The sequence below is a fragment of the Zeus faber genome, assembly GCF_960531495.2.
Source record: "Zeus faber genome assembly, chromosome: 1".
Classification (NCBI taxonomy): domain Eukaryota; kingdom Metazoa; phylum Chordata; class Actinopteri; order Zeiformes; family Zeidae; genus Zeus; species Zeus faber.
The window spans coordinates 14,885,547-14,896,364 of NC_137193.1; positions in this window are offsets into that span (position 1 = coordinate 14,885,547).

Sequence of the window (10,818 nt, forward strand, 5' to 3'; positions counted from 1 at the left end):
TGGAGCCATTAGGAGGAAGGCGGCTGCCACGGCTCGTTATCCCCCGGGTGGATACGGCCCCGGCGCACCACGGGCCCTGGGCTCTGTCCCCTGTCAAAGCAGCCACATCCACTCCCCGCTCCACCTCTGGTCCTGCCCCCGTCCTCCACCCGGGTGGAGAAGTTCAGCTCGAGTTGAACGCGAGGAAAAAAGGGAGATCTTTGTCAGTTGATATCGGGAAGCAGGTGTGATATTTTAGTAATTTCTTTCCTTTCTCCTACTACTTCTGTGTCACGCTTATTCTTTCGTACAGAGTTACCCATGATGTGTCAGAGCCGGGGAGGGAAACAGGTTAAGTTGGCGACGACTGAGGTCTACTCCAAAATTTGATTGACATTAAAGGAATCAGGGCAACGGCCCTGGGGCAATGGGGGACAATATCCATGAAGAGAAATGTGAAAAAAGCAGCTCAGGGAGAAAACAAAAGGCGAGGGTAACTGCTTTGGATGCATTTCTAATTTTAGGCCTGCAATAGATTTCATGGTTTTGATTCCATGTTTATTTCGCATTTATTTTTCCATTCGTCATCATAGCAAAATGGAGTGGAAAGTGGAAAGAGCCTGGGTTTCCTCTTTGAAATGTAATTATATTTGTATATAGAAACTTATCTTCATAAAAAACATGCCATGCATTTGATGAGAAGTCATCCTGTTGAGTTATGGAAGAATTAATGTCCAACTAGGTGGACGTTATCATAATTAAATGGCCGCAAAGGCTGAGAAACCCTTAACAATGAGACACACAAATAAATGCGGATGCACACACAGATATGTGTCTGCAGGAAGTCCTGCTGGAAGTTTCCAAAAAGTGTGTACAGACAAAGCGCTGTGTACAGACGATCAGTACACGAGAGCTTCAACAGTAAACTTGTTTATATCACCTGCAGTCTGGCAGCTCCTGGAATCCCCCTGGTCTGGATCAGATTTCTGGCAAGAGGAGACTGCTGTGCGCGTGCGCGTGTATGTGTGTGTGTGTGTGTGTGTGTGTGTGTGTGTGTGTGTGTGTGTGTGTGTGTGTGCCCGTGTATGTGTGTGTGTGTGTGTGTGCATGTGTGTGTGTGTGCCCGTGTGTGCATGTATGTGTGCGTTTGTGTATGTGCATGTGTTTGTGTGCGTGTGTGTGTGTGTGTGTGTGTGCGCGTGTGTGTGCATGTGTGGGTGTGTGTGTACACGTGTGTGCGCGTGTGTGTGCATGTATGTATGTGTGTGTGTGCGTGTGTGTGTGCATGTATGTGTGTGTGTGTGTGTGTGTGTGTGTGTATGTGCGTGTCTGTGGGTGTATGTGTGTGCATGTGTGTGTGTTTGTGTGTGTGTGTGTATGTGTGCACGTGTGTGTGTGTGCGCATATGTGTGTGTGCGTGAATGTGTGCGTGTGTGTGTGTGTGTGTGTGTGTGTGGGTGTACACGTGTGTGCGCATGTGTGTGCATGTATGTATGTGTGTGTGTGTGTGTGTGTGCATGTATGTGTGTGTGTGTGTATGTGCGTGTCTGTGGGTGTATGTGTGTGCATGTGTGTATGTTTGTGTGTGTGTGTGTATGTGTGCACGTGTGTGTGTGTGTGTGTGCGCATATGTGTGTGTGCGTGAATGTGTCCGTGTGTGTGTGTGTGCGTGTGCTTGTGTGTGTGTGTTTGTGTGTTTGTGGGTGTGTGTGTTTGTGTGTGTGCATGTGTGTGTGTGGGTGAATGTGTGTGTGTTTGCGCGTGTGAATTTGTGTGTGTGTGCGTGTGTGTGTGCGTGCGAGTCAGTACCAACCAGTGTAACCAGTGAACCAGACTAGTACAGGACGCATATATTATCTGTGGACCCACACAAACGACCCTCAACCATCACATTCTTCAGCCCTCGGCCCCTTAACCCTCTTTGTTGACTTACTTTTCAGATAACAGTGACATTTTATCACTTGGACACCAGTGTGCATCCAACACCCCCCGCCCAAATTTGTTTGAGTGAGCGTGCTGTAACATTTTGTTTCCTGCAAATGATCCTCTACGGATATTGTTGTCACACAAAGAATAAACTTTGTAAGTGCTCACCGCCCTCATCAATACGCTGATTAGTGAATTAGATAGCCATCATGTACTCTGACATCCTCGCTGCAGTGATTTTCAACATTCCATGGCATCATACAACAATGCAACCCAATCTTACGCGGGGTGAAGATAGCATTGCGGCTTTAATTATCTCTAACTGGTTTGGTCTGGCTACTTGGACCGGCGCGCCCCGACCAGTCACGACGCATGAAGCCGAGGCTCTGCTGACGGAGACCTTTTGTCATCGTCGGCCTCAGATGAGCGGGCCAAATCGCCCGGCTGTATCTTCTTACTTGCGCCGCTAATTTTGTCACTGGCAAACACGGTTTGCGCTCTGTGTTTTAATGCCGGCCAGCTCGCCGCCATTTGTCATGTAGTATTTTCCTCCGTGGTGATGTGGGCGTTTGGCCCTAAACGTGGGGAAGGAGCATGACCTCAGCACATGGTTATTTTCTCGACTCTGAGCGGCCTATGGAATCAACAACACTTGTGTGTGTGTGTGTGTGTGTGTGTGTGTGTGCGCGCGCGTGTGTGTGTGTGTGTGTGTGTGTGTGTGTGTGTGTGTGTGTGTGTGTGTGTGTGTGTGCGCGTGGACATGAATGAGATCACACAGGAAAAAGCAGTAAATATGTCCACCTATGACTCCTTTTCCTTTGGTCTGCTCCGTCACCCGCACCCTCCCCAGCTGCCAGCCGGCGTGAACGAGCAGTTTTGCCCGTTGCCCCTGGCGCTCAGCGACCCAAAAAGCGCGGCCGCCAAAGCGGCATTGAGAGTGCACGTCGCAGCCGGCTTGCCACAGCGGATGGATTCCCCGGTGTTTGACTCTCTTTCCTTCCCCCTTCCGCTCGTTTTCCGGGGGTGATGCGTGGAGGTCTGTGGTGCAGAGAGCCTCCAGCTTCACCCCTCCGCCGGCTCCCTTCTGCAGACTTCCAAGGCGTGAAGGATGGCGGTCGGAGTGGCCCTGCAGACCCTCCAGAGAGGCCCCCGGGCGGGGCAGCTGTTCCGTGTCCTCCCTCTGACCAGCCCCACCGCACACCTTTCCGCCGGACTGTTTGGTTATGGGGTGATTCTGTCGCCGTAGTAATCCTTAAATGCCCCCCCCGATGGGACGAAGAATGCCCGTCGCGTTTTTCGCCGTCTCAGGTCGCACACCACACCGAGGCCCCGGCCGGAACATGGATCTATGAGATATTGCCGCGGACGTGATATCCATCTAACGTGGCTCCCGCGTTATCTCGGAGCAGAGATAAAAATATGCAACTTGTGATTTATGAAAACCTTGCTAAATGGGTTGAGGCACTTTAAAGCCGTTTGATGAGCTGTTTGTGAAAACCAGTGTAAACTCTCTGTGAGTTTTTGGAGGTTCTGGATCGGGAAACTTGGGAAAATTTAGAGTTTGGGCCAATTTATAATAAACAGACTTCCCCTGGCCAAAGAGAAAATTACATCAAACATGAATGACAGAACACTGCACCATCACATTGGCAACCTCTTCAGTTATTCGTAGGGTGTCCCGTGAAAAAATAAAGCGATTCGCCAAAATAAAAGACTGGGAAAGGAGAGCGGAAAAGAAAGAGAAAACACGGGCGCACGTGAGACTGAAACAGAGAGAGGCCGCGAGTTTGACTGACTAAGAGAGCGAGATAAATCTTCCACAAACCCTTTCTGGATATGTCATATTTATGTGCTGAAGAAAAGCAATATGTCCTTTCAAAACGCGCCTGCACATTACAAACCGCGTCCCACGGGAAATTTCCCATCAATGTGAATCGGTCTTTCTAATGTTCCCAGATACACTCCAAAGAGACTTTGTGAGCTGGAATTCCTTGTTATTTCGGATGAGTGACTCCACATGCAGCGCTCACCTGCTTGTCAATGAGTCACCGTGGAAACAGGAGGGCGATCGAACCGTCGCCAATCTCATCACGCTGCCGCGTGACGAGACCGGCGATACCTGTCCGTCCAACTCCCGCTTTCTTTTTTCTCATCCCCCTCTCTCTCTCTCTCTCTCTCTCTCTCTCTCTCTCTCTCGTCCTGTCTCCAAAACAACCTCACCCCTCCGCCACCCAGGAGCGTACCGTGACGGGGCCTGATAAAGCCTGGACCCTGCTGGAGCCTCACGTGCTTCCGCTGGACACAGAGCGAGCAGGGCTGCAACAAAAATTAAACAGAAAAGGGTTCATGAATGACAAGAAGGGAAAACAAACGTGAACCGAAGTGTACTGTTTTCCGTTGTCATGGACTTGATTGACATTAAAGGAACCAATCATGAAGAAGATAACATTATTCATATAATATACATATAACATACACATATATACATATAATATATGTATATACAGCATATATATATATATATATATATATATATATATATATATATATGGGGGATGGTAGCTCAGGCGGTAGAGCTGGTGGTCTAGTGATCTAAAGGTTGCTGGTTCGATCCCAGGCTCCTCCTGCTAGCATTCTGTAGTGTCCTTGAGCAAGACACTTAACCCCTAATTGCTCCTGATGGCTGCGTCCGTCGGTGTTTGAACAGTTGTAAGTCGCTTTGGATAAAAGCGTCTACTAAATGTAATGTAAATGATATATATATATATATATATATGCATATATACTGTATACATACAGGGGTCAGAGCTCACTTTTTTTGAGGCACTGCGTGGGATAGGAAATAGAGGGACCCCCAACCCATCATGTAATTACAACCTTGTTAAGCAGCATGAACGCAATTACAAGCCATCAACACGCAGGACTACACCTCATAATAAATCCCATGTGTTCATACAAACAACCACACAAATTCTGGCCAATTAAAATATCATTGCCTACAACAATTCCACACATGAATAGACCCAGAGTGCAGCAGGTGCTAAATGTAGAAACTCTATGAATGGAAGTCACGTGTATTTTAGTGTATTGGAGTTAAGATGTATTTAAGTTAAGATGTGGATTTGAGTTGAGATGTGTATTTAAGTGCATTTAGGTTAAGATGTGTATTAAAGTTAAGATGTGTATTTAAGTGAATTAGAGTTGAGATGTGTATTTAAGTGTATTTAAGTTAGGATGTGTATTTAAGTGTATTTAGGTTAAGGTGTGAATTTAAGTTAAGATGTATATTTAAGTGTATTCGAGTTAAGATGTGCGTTTAAGTAAAGATGTGTATTTAAGTGCATTTAGGTTAAGATGTGTATTTAGGTGTATTTCATTTAACATGTGTATTTAAGTAAGTTTGAGTTGAGATGTGTATTTAAGTGTATTTAAGTTAAGATGTGTACTTAAGTTAAGATGTGTACTAAGTGTATCAAAGTTAAGATGTGTATTGAAGTGCGTTTAGGCTAAGATGTGTATTTAAGTGTATTAAGATTAAGATGTGTATTTAAGTTTAGATGTGTATTTAAGTGTATTCAAGTTAAGATGTGTGTTTAAGTTAAGATGTGTATTTAAGTGTACTTAGGTTAAGATGTGTATTTAAGTGTACTTAGGTTAAGATGTGTATTTAAGTGCTTTTAAGTTAAGATGCGTATTTAAGAGTATTTAGGTTAAGATGTGTATTTAAGTTTAGATGTGTATTTAAGTTAAGATGTGTATTTAAGTGCATTTAGGTTAAGATGTGTATTTAGGTGTATTTCATTTAACATGTGTATTTAAGTAAGTTTGAGTTGAGATGTGTATTTAAGTGTATTTAAGTTAAGATGTGTACTTAAGTTAAGATGTGTACTAAGTGTATTAAAGTTAAGATGTGTATTGAAGTGCGTTTAGGCTAAGATGTGTATTTAAGTGTATTAAGGTTAAGATGTGTATTTAAGTTTAGATGTGTATTTAAGTGTATTCAAGTTAAGATGTGTGTTTAAGTTAAGATGTGTATTTAAGTGTACTTAGGTTAAGATGTGTATTTAAGTGTACTTAGGTTAAGATGTGTATTTAAGTGCTTTTAAGTTAAGATGCGTATTTAAGAGTATTTAGGTTAAGATGTGTATTTAAGTTTAGATGTGTATTTAAGTTAAGATGTGTATTTAAGTGCATTTAAGTAAAGATGTGTATTTAACTTAAGATATGTATTTAAGTGTATTTGAGTTAAGATGTGTATTTAAGTTAAGATGTTGTGGCAGTCCCTCCTACCACACGCCTCCCAAGTAGCGTTTTCAGGGCTCTCCGGCACAGAGACACAGACGACGATGGGTTGTAGTCATCAGTTAATTATAGAGAGGAGGCTTGGTGGAATTAGCTAGGAGCAGATGGAACATGTCATGACAGGGCTCCTATCCTGAGTGTGTGTGAGGATGGGGGTTTGAAACTGTTGCTTGTTAGCCCAAACAACGAGCAATAGGTATGCAGCCACCCTAACCCAATCACCTAGATCCAGGTCAGGTGTGGCTGCTGAATCAATCCCATCCCCACACCAAAGATGTGTATGTAAGTGCATTTAAGTTAAGATGTGTATTTATGTTAAGATGTATATTTAAGTTAAGATTTGCATTTAAGTTAAGATGTATATTTAAGTTAAGATTTGCATTTAAGTTAAGATGTGTATTTAAGTGAATTTATTATACGGCAGTATAATAAACAGGAAAATCCTCTTGGTAACAGGCAGATTTCTAAGACATCAATTGGAAATAAACATAGAAAAAATGATAACTCTTACAAGCAAGTATTTATTTCTTGGACTTTTTCTGTCGCTGTCGTTTTTATTTTTTTTGCAATTCGTTGGCAAATTTCGAGTTGCGTGTGACTTTTTCATGGCCTTTTCTGACCTTTTGTAACTAACATGATGGCTGAGTACTAATACCCTTACGAAGGTCTTGAATAGTCGAGATCTGCTTTTAAAGTTCTATTTTTCAGGTCAAAACTAAGTTAAAGAAATTAAAGAACTGCAGCTCGCCCCCTGGTGGCAGGGGCCCTGTTCGGGTATGCTGACGCACACATCCACACACACACACACACACACACACACACACACACACACACACACACACACACACACACACACACACACACATACAAACACACACTTTACCCTGTTTTATTAGTACTGCATGATTGCACAAGGACAGACTACACATATTTAATTACACACAATTTCCTGATTAATTGAAGCAAACGTACTCAACTGCGACCAGAAAGGAAAAGCATGGTTAGCAGGATTGATGGGGTCACAGGAACAGTTATCGTGATATTGGAGTCTCTTTGATGCGGCAGGCTCCTCGGTTCCTGCCACAACATGGAGCCCCGTTAGGTGCTGCTCAGTGTTCTGTCAGCACACCGCCCTCAGCGATTCGGTCTAAATTACACAGGTTCGTAACCGAGGAGAAATATAATGCCATGTTTTCATTTACGGTTTTTCAATTACGGGGGAATCAGGCGTTCATATTAGGTTCACGTAGCAATGAAACGACCCTCAAACAACTCTCCCAACTATACACCCTGTAACCACATTTTGACTTTCTTCTCCTCTTCACAGCTAGTCATGCATTCCTGCCGAAATTTGGGCAATTTTTTTTTGCCAGGTTTAAGATTGACTAAAAATTGACTGTAATTGACAGTAACTGCTTAGCTGTTGATGAAAATGAAAGATTAAAGATGTTATCAAACTTAGAATAACCGTTCAAAAAAGCTTTCCAAAAAGATATCACCAAACCTGAACCTGTCCGAAGAATAAGCCACAAGGAAATATGATATGTACATAATCCAAAGTTGAGCCAACGCCATTTGACTTCATTTCAAGGAGCTGAAAATTCAATTTCAGTAGGAAGTGGTGATGCGAGACTCGCAAACAATTCGTCCATCACGAACAAATCTTTTCAATGAGTCGGGAGTCGGGAGTCTCTGCGCCAAAAGAGTTGTTGGTTCGCAACTCTGTACCTTGCGGACAAAGGCCTTCGCTGAGACAACTCTCAAACGAAAAGAGGTCCTGACGCTCGATACACTGTGCGAATCGAAAGGACCAAGAGTTGGAAAATTGAGCAAATCTTCTTACGGTATCGGTCCGAAAGAGCTGAATCTTCAAATAAGAGCTGAACTTTTCATCACTATTAGGAAGATACATTACCCGGTGAGATGCAGCTTTATTTCCTTTATTGAAACACATATCAAACGGCGACCACCCGCTGAAGCCATGATGGCGTTCTTTACACATTGGGACTCATGCCAAACCCAACAGGCCGTGCCAAGGAATACGCAGAAACTCTACAATCTTATTATTACGATACGTCCACCACGGCAAAAAAAAAAATAACTGCAAAAAAAAAAGCACCCGACAGATACGAGCAAATCTCCTTGTGTGTGTGCTTATAAAAAACGCCCGTTGCCAAGGAGCCAAAATCATTCTTTTTGTTGCTGTCTCCAGCCTCCCTCTGAGCTCCGGGGTGTTCGGCAAGATAGCGCAGGGCATAAATAACGCCGGCCGTCGCTGATAGCACCTCTGGCTTTGCCTGCGAAAGCTGCCCCAGATTAACAGGGTCTTTTATGGGCTTGTACGCTCGATGTCTCTCGCCTCCTTGCCTCCGCTCCGCCCCTTTCAGCCTCTTTTTCCGGGGACCGGAGTCGGGGACGGGGGCCTCGTGGCGTCAGCGCCCTCGGCGGTCAGGAACGCCATGAGGTCAGCGAGTGACGGGCTTTACGGTGGACCTTAAACACCCTCCAGAAAGAAAGACAGGACCGGTCGCTGCCTGTTGAAACTTTAAAGAGCGACTTGCACGGGGCGGGGGTTTCGTTCCAGAAGCGTTTTGATCGCCTCAAGAATCGAAACGCACATTGTGCATTTTACATTACCCCTGACTGTTTTCCTGCCAAAAGCTCACATTCTTCAATTTTTTTTTCAGTGTTGTCTTTGGAATGTTCGAATAATGTGGCACATGTTTTTGTGAAAGGCATGCGATTTCGCCGTCTTTTTTATTTGCTAATCGACTTGAAAAAGCATAACAAACACAAAATAAAGAAAAATGAAGTATGCATGACAAAGCAGGACCAGGAGATTAAACTATGTCTTTCACCAAATCATTAAAAATTTCCAAAACCCAAAATAGACACCATATAAAAAAATTTGACTAACCATCATAACAGAAAAGGTCAGGAGGTAATGTACATTGTGTGAGCTGACTAGGAAACGGCGTAAAAATCATTTTTTCAAGGCAGTAGTCCTCAAAGGAGTGTGGACCTGTAGTGCCAAATTGTCCTCAGTTTGCTGATCAATAACCAATCCAACGATCAGTCAAACAAATGTGACTCACCGTGTACTTTAGGGTCATTTGGTGGCTTTCGACTTTCTTTTCTTTTCGCATCATTTGAAAGTGGAGAATCAGAGCTTCCAAACAAGGTGTCACTTGTGCAAATCAAGCAAATATCTTTAAATCTATGACTTGTTAATGACAAGGGTGTGGCAAAGCGTGTACCTTCAAAGTTTTCCCCCCAGACTGTCATTTCACTTTCATTTCATTCATTGGTTCATTCAACCAGCTCCCAGAATGCAAATGGTTGGAGGACCAACAGAGCCTAGATGGTTGTCACATGGCTACTTAACATCCTGCTGAATGGAGACCTGACACCCTGCTGAATGGGGCAATCACCGCCTTGTTCTTGTGTTTTGAGGGAATGTTGAACAGCGTCATCAACACAAAATTATTATTGTTTTTAAAAATGTTTTTATTTAACAGTAAGAATATACATGTTTTATAAAAGTGGAATTATTACGAGTTTAAAAGTGCAGACAACACAACAAAATCTGAGTCTATCAATAATATGAGTCTCTGTATATCAGCCTCGGTGTGTCATTTAATATATAAATGTGCCTATGCCAAATATCTTCTAAGTTGTTGGAGTTATTATGTTGGCTAACCCCAACCCTACCCCAGCTATACTCTGAGAGCCTGTTTGAGGCCTCTTTTCATTTTCTTTTCGCCCCTGGCTGCATTTGCAGGTAAACTTGAGAATCTTGTGCATGATTACATGTTCATAATCTGCATCACCAACCTTAACGGACTTCATCACATCATCAACGGGCGTATCATCGTTCTCCTCCGATGGTTAACGCAAATATTCAGTTTCATCGTCACATTCAGGTTGAAATCCGCTGTTTGAAATGTTCTCAAAGTCCGAGTAATATCAGATTCAGCAGCGCTGTCGGAGAACTGACTATCATCGCGGAAAAAGTCCAGTACGCACTGCTTAAACTGACTTGGATCTATCGCACTGGTCAGATTAAGGTCCACAATATGATTTAGATCTTCCTACACCCGCTTCTCCTAATCCATAACAACAACACGTTTTCACAGACAAGTGAAACCGGATCCTCGACTTGTTTGCAGAAGTGACGTCAACATTTCTTCTTCGATGGTAGATGTTGGTACACGGCCCCTCCACAACAATGTCTCCGTGTGGGTAGAAGTAGTACGATTTAAAGGTTGAATTCTATCAAAACAGTTTCACATTGTGATTTCACATCACATGGAATATGGAGGAATGATCTTCACCTGGACGCTCGCTTTAAAGAAAATGATCGATGGGCGTTATTCAGCGCTGTTCTGCGTCTCGTAAGTGAACTGCGTTTCCCTATTTAATCTAACAGGAATATTTAACTCCACGGTTTAACATTTTTTCTACTATTTATAAATCAAACTCTGTTTTGAAAATATGTTGAGAGATAAAAAAAAAAAACACAAAGGAACACGGATCTGGAAAAATCAAATTTTCCTTCAAGAAAGGTTTTTCAACTTATTTGGCTACTCCTGGCGAGATTCTTCAAAATCG